Source organism: Gymnodraco acuticeps, unplaced genomic scaffold (genome assembly GCF_902827175.1).
Source record: "Gymnodraco acuticeps unplaced genomic scaffold, fGymAcu1.1, whole genome shotgun sequence".
In the NCBI taxonomy this organism is placed as follows: domain Eukaryota; kingdom Metazoa; phylum Chordata; class Actinopteri; order Perciformes; family Bathydraconidae; genus Gymnodraco; species Gymnodraco acuticeps.
This window is the reverse complement of record NW_022991774.1, coordinates 41,203-53,809: the sequence shown is the minus strand read 5'-3', so window position 1 is coordinate 53,809 and position 12,607 is coordinate 41,203. Positions and strand designations below refer to the sequence as shown.

The window sequence follows — 12,607 nt, the reverse complement described above, 5'->3', positions numbered from 1 at the left end:
AGAGAGAGAGAGAGAGAGAGAGAGGAGAGAGAGAGGACGAGAGAGACGAAGCTCGGCCCGCAGCTAACGGAGATCAGAAGCTGTTTGAACAAACAAGGAGAGGAGAGCTCTCCCCTTGTCAGACTGCAGAGATGGTAACGTCAGCTCTAAAGGACTCTCTGAGAGATTAGATTGTAACCTTTAGTCTAAGTTATCTCAGTGGCCTAAACAAATATTTCCATCTATTTAATATTGGCCTAGTTGTACAGAATATGTTAAGAAATCATTCCAATATAGGTCAGTAAAAAATAACAAACACAGTTTGAAAGGGGAGCGATTAGTCAAATATGCATACAGTGGGGCAAAAAAGTATTTAGTCAGCCACCAATTGTGCAAGTTCTCCCACTTAAAAAATGAGAGAGGCCTGTAATTTTCATCCTAGGTACACTTCAACTATGAGAGACAGAATGGGGGGAAAGAATCCAGGAAATCACATTGTAGGATTTTTAATTAATTAATTGGTAAATTCCTCCGTAAAATAAGTATTTGGTCACCTACAAACAAACAAGATGTCTGGCTCTCACAGACCTGTAACTTCTTCTTTAAGAGCCTCCTCTGTCCTCCACTTGTTAACTGTATTAATGGCACCTCTTTGAACTCGTTATCAGTATAAAAGACAACTGGCCACAACCTCAAACAGTCACACTTCAAACTCCACTATGGCCAAGACCAAAGAGCTGTCAAAGGACACCAGAAACAAAATTGTAGACCTGCACCAGGCTGGGAAGACTGCATCTGCAATAGGTAAGCAGCTTGGTGTGAAGAAATCAACTGTGGGAGCAATTATTAGAAAATGGAAGACATACAAGACCACTGATAATCTCCCTTGATCTGGGGCTCCACGCAAGATCTCACCCCGTGGGGTCAAAATGATCACAAGAACGGTGAGCAAAAATCCCAGAACCACACGGGGGGACCTAGTCAATGACCTGCAGAGAGCTGGGACCAAAGTAACAAAGGCTACCATCAGTAACACACTACGGCGCCAGGGACTCGAATCCTGCAGTGCCAGACGTGTCCCCCTGCTTAAGCCAGTACATGTCCAGGCCCGTCTGAAGTTTGCTAGAGAGCATTTCGATGATCCAGAAGAGGATTGGGAGAATGTCATATGGTCAGATGAAACCAAAATAGAACTTTTTGGTAAAAACTCAACTAGACGTGTTTGGAGGAGAAAGAATGCTGAGTTGCATCCAAAGAACACCATACCTACTGTGAAACATGGGGGTGGAAACATCATGCTTTGGGGCTGTTTTTCTGCAAAGGGACCAGGACGACTGATCCGTGTAAAGGAAAGAATGAATGGGGCCATGTATCGTGAGATTTTGAGTGACAACCTCCTTCCATCAGCAAGGGCATTGAAGATGAAACGTGGCTGGGTCTTTCAGCATGACAATGATCCCAAACACACCGCCCGGGAAACGAAGGAGTGGCTTCGTAAGAAGCATTTCAAGGTCCTGGAGTGGCCTAGCCAGTCTCCAGATCTCAACCCCATAGAAATCTTTGGAGGGCGTTGAAAGTCCGTGTTGCCCAGCGACAGCCCCAAAACATCACTGCTCTAGAGGAGATCTGCATGGAGGAATGGGCCAAAATACCAGCAACAGTGTGTGAAAACCTTGTGAAGACTTACAGAAAACGTTTGACCTGTGTCATTGCCAACAAAGGGTATATAACAAAGTATTGAGATGAACTTTTGTTATTGACCAAATACTTATTTTCCACCATAATGTGCAAATAAATTCTTTAAAAATCAGACAATGTGATTTTCTGGATTTTTTTTTTTCTCATTCTGTCTCTCATAGTTGAGGTATACCTAGGATGAACATTACAGGCCTCTCTCATCTTTTAAGTGGGAGAACTTGCACAATTGGTGGCTGACTAAATACATTTTTGGCCCACTGTAAATAAAAAGAAAAAATGCAGACTAGGTAAGATAAAGATAGGAGAGAGGAGTTGATCAAATATGTGTTATTGCTTGTGAGCATATTCTAATGTTTTGGAGTATTGAAATATATATAGTTCTGTTTCATATGAGTGTTATGTATCCATACATCTCTTCATGTTGCCCTCAAAGTGCACCAGATTGATGCCTTTAACTTCAATTTAAAGAAACAAGTCTTCCCGGGGTGCATGCCCCCGGACCCCCCTAGACGAGGTGAGGTCCACCCACAAATAAGACAGGTTCACATGGATAGGACACCATAGTCCCTAATATATATTTGTAGAAAGGCAGGACATAGAATTAAATTGAGAAAATGTTTGATTGCGGAGGACCCCCTGTTTTGTGTGTCCCCCACTTCTCAAACCAAAATTACACCCTTGGGTGGAGGAGATCTGTGAGGGACTAAGGGGAGAGGGCATGGAGGGACTTGTAGGTGACGAGGAGGAGTTTGTAGGTGATGCGGGCCTTGACCGGGAGCCAGTGGAGGGTGAAGAGAGTGGGGGTGATGTGCTGCCAGCTGGCAGCTTTATGCCACTGATACAATGATACTATAAATGCATATTGAAATATCCTTGTGGCAGCAGGGTGTGGTTCGAGCGCCGGCTGCTGGAGTGGCTCAGCCGGAGGCCAGACAGCTAATCGGAATCAGGTAATAAGTCACAACATAAAAGCATGCTGGTAACATTACATTACATTGCATTTAGCTGACGCTTTTGTCCAAAGCGACTTACAATAAGTACATTCGACCAGGAAGACACAACCTTGAAGAAAACAGAATCATATAAGTATATCAGGTTTCATAGAGCCAAACATTTCAAGTGCTACTCAACTGGCTTTAGGTAATCCAGTCCTTTATTGGTATAACCTGGTATATATTGGTAACCTGGTCCCTCTTGCAGTAGGCTGGGTCCTGAGAGGGCGGACCGAAATTAAATCCACCAAGGGCCGGATTTGGCCCCCGGGCCTTGAGTTTGACATGTGTCCTTTAGATTATCAGATAACAGAAGAGCGAAGAGCAGTATGTAGATTTTTTTAGTATCGCTGATGACGCCAGGGATCATGAGTTTAAACTGTATTACTGTACTCAACTGAGTTTCTTCACTGCGATCATTAAAGAACAGTTTTATTGCCATAAATGTGATGATGGATTATCAGTAATCATTTCAAAGTGACACAGACACATTGGATTAACCTTCAGCAGCGTTTATATGTGTTTTAATGCCATTAACACAACTTTTGATTGCCACCAGCAATCAGGTTTAACAGGTTAAAGATATATTAGATTATATAAAAACTGGATCCTCATCAGGTTACAGCAGAAACTCTTACTTTGTGTCTGAGGGTCCAGGTTCATTACTGAGGTATGGAGGCTCCCACATAGACCAGTCACTCTTCAGAGACAAACAGCTGGGGACTGGAGACTCTGCTCTCTGTCTGTGGAAACAACATGTTTTAAACATCATTAGTTCATTCAGAGAGCAGATTTTGACTTCTGTCTGTATGTAGATTATTTACTATCGCTGATGACGCCAGGGATCAAGAGTTTAAACTTTGTTACTGTATTCTACTGAGTTTCTTTACTGCGATCATTAAAGAACAGTTTAGAGCAGGGGGGTCAAACTCAAATACTCAGTGGGCCAACATTAAAACATTGGTACTAGTCGAGGGCCGGACTGGTTCAATGTTTATTGCAAACGTATTGAAATGAACTTATTGCACATATTAAACCTGGAACTAACAAAGCTTAAATTATTTCCTATAAAAACAACATTAAACATTAAATAATCAGTTGCATTCATTTCTTATGGCTCTATCTGCAGCTTTTCCTCAGTCATTTCTTATGAGTACATTTTCCCACAGGCCAACAACAGCTTCAACAAAACTATTTCCCTCAAAGAAAAAACCAAACATGCCCTGTTGTCACAAGAAACAAAGTGCAGAAAGAAACATCCATTGAACTCAGTGTGCTGCTCTGTGATGCTAGTTCAGATACTTGGCATCTCATCTTGGGTGCAAGGTCATCAATGTTTGGGCTCAGGCTCTGAGCTGAGGAGACCCTCAGGATTGAATGAAGGTGTGCGTGCAATTTACCGGCGGGCCAGATCTAATAGTAATTACAAATTATCCTGCGGGCCGAAATTAAATCCACCTGGGCCTTGAGTTTGACACGTGTCCTTTAGATTATCAGATAACAGAAGAGCAAAGAGCAGTATGTAGATTTTTTTAGTATAGCTGATGACGCCAGGGATCATGAGTTTAAACTTTATTACTGTACTCTACTGAGTTTCTTCACTGCGATCATTAAAGAACAGTTTAGATTATCTGATAACATAAAAACGGAATCCTCTCAGGTCAGGTTACAGCAGAAACTCTTACTTTGTGTCTGAGGGTCCAGGTTCATTACTGAAGTTTAGAGGTTGCTTATTAGACCGGTCACTCTTCAGAGACAGACAGCTGGGGACTGAAGATGTGTCCTCTTCCTCATCTTGTAAACCACTCATCTTCTCCAGTCTGAGAGATAAACTAGTAACACTGCAGACACAGACACACACACACACACACACACACACACACACACACACACACACACACACACACACACACACACACACACACACACACACACACACACACACACACACACACACACATTATAATAACACACTTGTTTAAATCTAAACCAGCAATAAAAAACTTGGTTAAAGAACATCAAATCAGTCAGACTTCAGACAGGCCGCTCCACATTTTAACTGCGCTGGGCTGTCGCATGTTATGTTGCTTTGATGAATCAGAAAACAGGAAATAAAACCAGTTCACACCACTTGTAGAAGTCTCATTGGACTCTAGGACGCTGATGTTCTGACATCCAGTAAAACAGAGTAAATAATGTGTTAGAAAGCAGATCCTGGTGCTAACACTCACCCTGTTGTCCTCCTGCTCCGTCCAGGTGTAAAATGGTGTCTGGCAGTCGGACTTCATACTTGGACTTTAACACCCTCACCTGTCTGCAGCTCCTCCTCTTGATTCATAACCAGTCTTACCAGCTGAACCAGTTCACATGCAGGGCCTATGTTCAGTGAGATAGAAATAGAGCTAAACACAAGCTCAACAAAGTTATGGAAATAAATATATTAAAACCACAGTGTGAAAATCACCCAGTAAACATCCTGCATTCAATATATATATATATATATATATATACAATTATGAGTATTTAAGCTATATCTAATTATATGGCTCAATGTCTTATTTCAGACTGTAACAATGATCACAATGCATTACATACTTTAAAACAAATGTAATATTTAATCAACCACTCAAAATCAGATCAATCAAATAATTCCTCTCATTTAGAGCTAATGGTTGTCAGTCCAATCTCACATCACTTCAGTCGTTGTAGCTCTCCAGAACCACACTCTGCTTTCAGCTTGTGAAGAAACATAAATATTAGGGATGCACGATATTGGTTTTTTGAAACCGATACCGATACCGATAACTTCCTGCTTCTCAAGACCGATACCATCCATCCATCCATCTTCTCCCGCTTATCCGTGGTCGGGTCGCGGGGGTAGCAGTTCCAGCAGAGAGCCCCAAACTTTCTTTTCCCTGGCGACATCAACCAGCTCTGACTGGGGGATCCCAAGGCACTCCCTGGCCAGCGAAGAGATATAATCCCTCCACCTAGTCCTAGGTCTACCCCTTGGTCTCTTCCCAGCTGGACGTGCCTGGAACACCTCCCTAGGGAGGCGCCCAGGTGGCATCCTAACTAGGTGCCCGAACCACCTCAACTGGCTCCTTTCGACGCGAAGGAGGAGCGGCTCAACTCCGAGTCCCTCCCTGATGACTGAACTTCTCACCTTATCCCTAAGGGAGACACCAGCCACCCTGCGGAGAAAACCCATCTCGGCCGCTTGTATCCGCGATCTCGTTCTTTCGGTCATGACCCATCCTTCATGACCATAGGTGAGGGTAGGAACGAAAATGGCCCGGTAGACATAGAGCTTTGCCTTCTGGCTCAGCTCCCTTTTCGTCACAACGGTGCGGTAAAGCGACTGCAGTACCGCTCCCGCTGCTCCGATTTTCCGGCCCATCTCAGTCTCCATTGTTCCCTCACTCGAGAACAAGACCCCGAGATACTTGAACTCCTTCACTTGGGGTAAGGACTCATTCCCTACTTGGAGTTTTTGTCATTGTTCCAATGATAATAAACAAACATTTGCATAAAGCATATTTGTCCACTCATATGTTGATAAGAGTATTAAAAACTTGAAAAATATCCCTCTAAGGTTTATTTAGAACAGATAAAAAATGTGCGATTAATTTGCGATTAATCGAGATTACATATTTTAATCGACTGACAGCCCTAGTTAAATGATACCGCGCGCTGTAATAACTCATCTGGTTACGTTATTATATTGACCCCCCCCCCCCCTACAAAGGGACATAGATAATTGACTTCCTCACATTTTTTTTCCCACACCACGCTACTGCTCAAGAGTCATATTCATCTCTATATAATTATACATAAATTAAATGCAACCACATACAGTTTTTCTTAAATCTCAAACAAATAAAAATTCAATAAACTATTTAAAACTCTAAATCAGTTGTCATGTCATTACACGCACACATTTTTAACAACCATTTTCATTCTATACAGCCAGCTACCGTTAGCTTTACCTTGTATTTTTAGAAGTGTACATTGTTCATGTTCAATGGCAAAATACCAACGGGTAGCTGTGGTAGACATGCTAACACGCTAGCAACGGTTAGCCGTGGCTAATTTAGCATCGATCTTTACACTAACACACATATCAATCTCATATTTTATCAAAACTCACTAAAGATGTCTTTTAAAAGGTGTTGTTCTTGAAAACCTGTGGCAAAGAAGATCGCTTTAACCCCTCAATTCCACTGGGTCCGTCTGCGTCGCGTCACGACTGCGCCGCAGTTTTGGTCCGGCCTCCTCCGGCATTTCAGAAGCATTTCAGAAGCATTTCAGAAGCAGAGCGTCTTGCCTGCCGGTTGATTTGGGCATATTTCCTGGACAGGCTACTTTGTGCAGACAAAGTTAATAATAACTGTAATATTCCAGTTATAAACGATATGAATCAAAGATGTGTTGCTGCATTTTAGTGGTAAAAAAATGCATTCATCATCATAATTATTCTATATATATAATTTACACAGTGCCTGTAAACCGGAGGAGAACGCTGGCATTTCTACTCCTACTTGAAAGACTACGGAGGGATAGGGTCTGCAAAATTAGATTATTTTGGGGATGGGCCGGATGCTCTGACCGGTCCACTTCCTGCTCAGCGCCTCTGCAACGCCTCGCGTCGAAAAATAGACTTCAATCCTATTTTGAGTGGAGCCCAGCGCCGAGACGCTTCTGGGACGCTTCTGAGCCGTAACACGGTGCGTCTGGTGGAATAGCACCCATTGACTAGAGTGGCCGCGATCTTAGCGAACTCCGCGGCGCAGCCGTAACACGACGCAGACGGACCCGGTGGAATCTAGAGTCTTATTTTCCCCAAATTATTTATACAAAGCTATCGCTGCTGAGTCGCTGGGTGTTTCTCAATGTCGAGGAAGGCTGCTCCAGAGCCACTATTTCAAGGATGCTACGTCATCGAGTGCCGCCGAAGGACTGTTCCAATGTTGAGGATGCTTGGAATTCTACCCAGGCCGGCGTCCTTTGTTGCGCGAAATTTCGAGGCTGCACATGTGTATCCTACGCGGTCTTAAAATACCCACAATGCTTTGCGCCCGGACCAATTTCCAAAATCTTTGGCGGAAAATGTAAGGCGGGGCCTCTCATCATATAACGCACACTTGTTAGCCTGTTCCATTCTTTGTTCTCCGAATGCCAGGAAGGATTCTTGCCTAGCCTCTGATGCATGGGCGTCCCAGCCATTATATCAGGGTGGGACAAGTCCCCCCCACTTTTTCAAATGATTAGTTTAGACCCCCCCACTATGTGGAAAGTCCGTGAATCGGTCTATCCACTCGCCGCACTTTGTAGAGCGCTGTGTCGGTGCTTCACTATCAAATCCATTCCACTTGCTTATTGAGAGAATGCCCAAATCAATGAAACTCCTTACATGTTTTCACTGCTACTTTGTACCAAGGCAGATTCTCACATAGCGCGCGCATGTTCAAGGAGTGTTGCCATAGTTGGACAGCTCTGTTGTATGAAGCGATGCCGGTAGCAGAGGTAAGGCACACACACCAAATGTTCAGGAAATGGTTAATACAGCGAAAATCAAAGCTGACGATCTCTTGGTTTGATATGTTTTCTCCCCCAGACAACATGGACATAAGAAAATGTCAAAGAAGAGGAAAGTAAGTAATCAGCTGGTAGCAGTTAATCAGTTAACAGTGATGGCGGCGGTGGCGGCAAAAGCGTCTCACTTCTGGAGAGGAGTTTCGTCTTTATGTCATGATAGACAGATACAAATACTGAATAGTTTAGATGAGAAAAGGTATCGAAATGCCAGGTTACTAGTGTAAGCATTGGGTTGAGAGGTCATGTGTTGTGAGCATGCACAGTCTGTCCTGGTGTGGTGAAGGAGAGCGTGGTGTGACTGTACAATAATAAACGGAGGCGCTATCTGGGACGCTCCAAAAAGTACTAAGTTCCTGAATTTTTGTTACACAGAAGTATCATTGAAGCCTTAACACCTCGGACGTTACACTAGTATTTATCATGTAAACAGGGAACATGAATAACCCGATCTCTCTGTGCTCATGTAAACACCATGATGTACTGTAGAGGCGCAGTCAGTGTGTTTTACTGGAGCCTCAGTTCGATAAGAGATTATTTTCTGAGTTCTTTAAGGTAGCCTACTCTCTCTCAAAATGGTAATGTGCATCATGTTTTAATTATACTTCTTATCATTCAGAAGCTTTTTGTGTGTGTTTATGTTTCACTGAGTGCTTATAGGCCATTTCCATCCCTGTATTCAGTTAACTGTTTATTTTCTGTGCACATTACATAGACTATAGCTAATATTCTACCTACTGCTTGGGACTTTGAGTCTTCAAAATGTCCAATGTCACAGACTGGGACTTACTTTAGAGTCAGTTGTATTTACATTCAGTATGACTTGTTATGATTCAATGTGAAAGAGTATACTGCTCAATAAATAATGATCACTTCACCACCTCTCTTGACATCTAGGCGCTTGAGAGTGAGTCAGAGGCAGAACACAGGGACAGTGGAGAGAGGTTCATTGCTGAGGTGAGAGATGAAAGGGAAATGACAGTTTAGAGTAAATTGTGATTTGGACTCTCATCCCAGAATGTTAAGGAAATCAGTGGGGATATTGAACAGGAAACATTTCAGTCAAGGGGCATCATATGACCAATATAGACAGAAGAGCAACATTTATTTGAACATTTAAGTCGATACCATTCCTAGGTGAACTTAACATCTGTATGGAGTCAGATCAGTCTCAATATTAATAAATGCTCACAGAAGGATTCACAAATGTATTTTGCGATTTATATATAAATGACTCTCCACAACAATATCTCTCAATGCACTCACAAATATTTATTGTTGTATATAAATGTACAAAAAATGTAAACTGCTTTTTATTCATTCAAAGACTGCTCTGAATTAATAATCAAATATGTTTCCTTTCTTTACTACTGGATGAAATTACAAAATGTACCCATCATTTTCCTCATGCTAGTATAGCCTTATCAAACCACCTGTTAAAATGAACCAGAATACAGGAAATCTATTTTTTTTTTCGTGGTGGTGGGAGACCCCCACACCCCCTGTTAAAAATGTCCCCCCCACATTCAGGATGCTTCCTACGCCCATGCTCTGATGGACCTGACTCGGAAGACAAGGAAGCGTCCTCGACATTGAGAAACACCCCTTCAGTCCAAGAGTGCCAAGTGCTTGGACTGATTTAGGGACGAAAGCTTTTATATGCGCAGCTCCTCTAGCTTGGAACACTCTGCAAAAAGAACTGAAACTGAGCATCTTGGTTCCCCTGCATCGGTTTAAAGCTCGTGTAACGGAGTTAAAAATGTGTAGACATAATTATGAGTTATAAATTACGATTTATAATAGGTTGTGAATTTTATTTTTATGAGATTGTTTCCTTTTGATGTTTTTGAGTTATGTTTCTGGTGGGAACACTTTCCCGTTGCACATCTTTTTCCATTTCCTGGATGTCATTTCCGCTTCTCACATTGAAGCTGCGGAAGGTAAGCTGTGCTGGGAGAGGTGTTACAAATCATTGCGGTTTTGTGTGATGGACCGGCTGTTTGGGTTGATGGAAGTGATGTGTGTTGTTGAGTGTTATTTTGGGTACATTGTTGACCCGTTTTTGTTGGGTTTCCACCGTAGGAAATTGTATTTTTTCAGTGATATCTGTGGTGTGGTTTTGGCGGGAATTAGACGCGATCTGCGTCAAGGAGAATATTGTTTTTGTTCTCAGGTATGTTTGTGTTTGTATTTTTGTGTGATTACTTAATAAGATTTTCTTGTTCATTTAAGAATTTCTTAATCTATAAATAAGCTAGTATGTATTAGGGCTGAACGATATACCGTGTGATGGCGATAACCGCGATATGCACATGCGCGATATTCACACCGCAGGGACGTGCGGTTTTATTCTTCTTCTTTTTTTAAATGCTAACGCACTTTAGCACAGAATTCAAAATAAAGATACCCTTATTACTTATCGAAACTGCACATACAATATATCCGATTAAAGCTGAGACTCCACAGATTATTTAAGTATAGTATCTAAGCGATCCGATCTCGCGACAGGGGAAGCAAACACAGACATCACAACACGTACCTTTTACGGAGCTTTTACGGGAGATCGTCTCACCGTAGCTGTCAATCTGATCAAAAGACGTGTTCAATAGCATTACAACGAGAAAAACGCGGCTGAATCGGTTGATCCATATAGGTTAATAATGTATCTGTGGCTTTGAAGCAATTGTTTATAATCCATAATTCCATTTTTATGTAAAAATCGGAGCACAAAAGATAGCTGCTAATGGTAGCCACCAAACGCGTCACTCTCACTCCTTATTTGGTAATGTGTGTGTGTTAGACTGCCGCATAGCCAAGACCGGAAGCAGCAGCCACTCTGGTGTCTACCATTAGCAGCTAACTTTTGCTCTGCGATTTTTACATGAAAATGGAATTATGGATTATAAATGAAATAATTTTTTTATACAGAGACGTTAAAAACCTATGGATTAACCGATTCAGCCGCGTTTTTTCTGGTTTTAATGCCATTGAACACGTCTTTTGATCAGATTGACAGCTACGGTAAAACGATCTCCCCTAGAAGCTTCATAAAGGTACGTGTTGTGATGTCTGTGTTTGCTTCCCCTGTCGCGAGTGCGGATGACTCAGTGATGATACTATATACCTAAATAATCTGTGGAACCTCAGCTTTAATCGGATATCTTGTATGTGCAGCTACGATAAGTAATAAGGGTACTTTTATCTTGAGTTCTGTGCCAAAGTCCGTTAGCATTTTTCGCTCAGGGGTCATTTAGATGCTTCTTATGAGACTTGTGTTTTGTTTTGGTAATAATGGTTTGTATCGTCAGTTAGCTGGGATTATTCCCGTTAATCTGGTATAACACATTAATAGGTTCTTAAATATTAAGATCCCCTGAGACACAGTGTCGTGAAAAAAAAAAGTAAAGTACCCGCCGGGACCTTGGGGCTTAACAGGTTAAAAAAAAGGCAATATATATCGCAGGGGAACAAAAAACCGCAATGTCAGTTTTTTTCAATATCGTGCAGCCCTAGTATGTATGAATAAATACTAAAGTGACATTGAAGTGAGTGCTGCGGAGGATGTTTAGCGTGGATTCAAGGAGAATATTGTTTTTGTTTTCAGTCCTCAGAATAAATGCCAGAAAACACCCCAGATGCTTCACTGTCGTTAATTGAAGGATAACAGGTCGCTTACAGTTGTGACCCGTTACACTCGGCTAGATGCAATGCAATTTCATACTCTTGGTACCTGTCAGTGTCGATAGGTTTGTAAATTGTGCCCCTGTAATGATGTTGTATGATGTCCTTTTTGTCTTCTGTTGTTGTTATGTTTTCATGTGTAACCGACGTGCTGCAGGACTCCCTTGAAAAAGAGATCATTTGATCTTAGTGGGATTTCATCTGGTTAAATAAAGGCTACAAACAAACTAGAGAAAAAACAGCACTGTCACTTCCTGCTAGGCTGCAAAAAGGGGGCTGGGCTAAAGGTTGATTGGCTCGTTTAGTCAGAACCAGTGGCTAGCCGTGACTTGTATAGAGCGGCGAAGTCCCTCCCCTTCCGGGGGACCTCCATGGGACCTTATTTCGGAAAAAATATGTATTGAAGTCAATGGAGAGAGAAAGATTATCTTTCGATCCCGTTTGAATTGTGCCACGAATTACACATATGATGTTTGTCAATTTAAAAGATAATTTTGCAAGTCAAAAAAAAATAATGTTGCCCCACAATGCATTGCAGCCGCAGCATTTGCCATCACAACAGTCGGCCGTTCACGGAAACAAACGATTATGACGGAGAAATTATATCATGAAAATTACGGTGCTTATTAAGCATTTTAAAATGTATGTGGTAAGTTGCCAAA

At 42.0% G+C, this 12,607-nt stretch overlaps 1 long non-coding RNA gene across 1 annotated transcript; it reads right to left on the bottom strand.

The window, feature by feature from the left end:
- Positions 1-3,036: 3,036 nt before the first annotated feature.
- Positions 3,037-5,036, bottom strand: LOC117535122. Its single transcript, XR_004567371.1, has 3 exons — positions 4,901-5,036; positions 4,355-4,510; positions 3,037-3,412 (listed from the first exon to the last, which is right to left on the bottom strand). It is a non-coding gene; the product is annotated as an uncharacterized LOC117535122 (long non-coding RNA).
- Between the last annotated feature and the right edge of the window lie 7,571 nt (positions 5,037-12,607).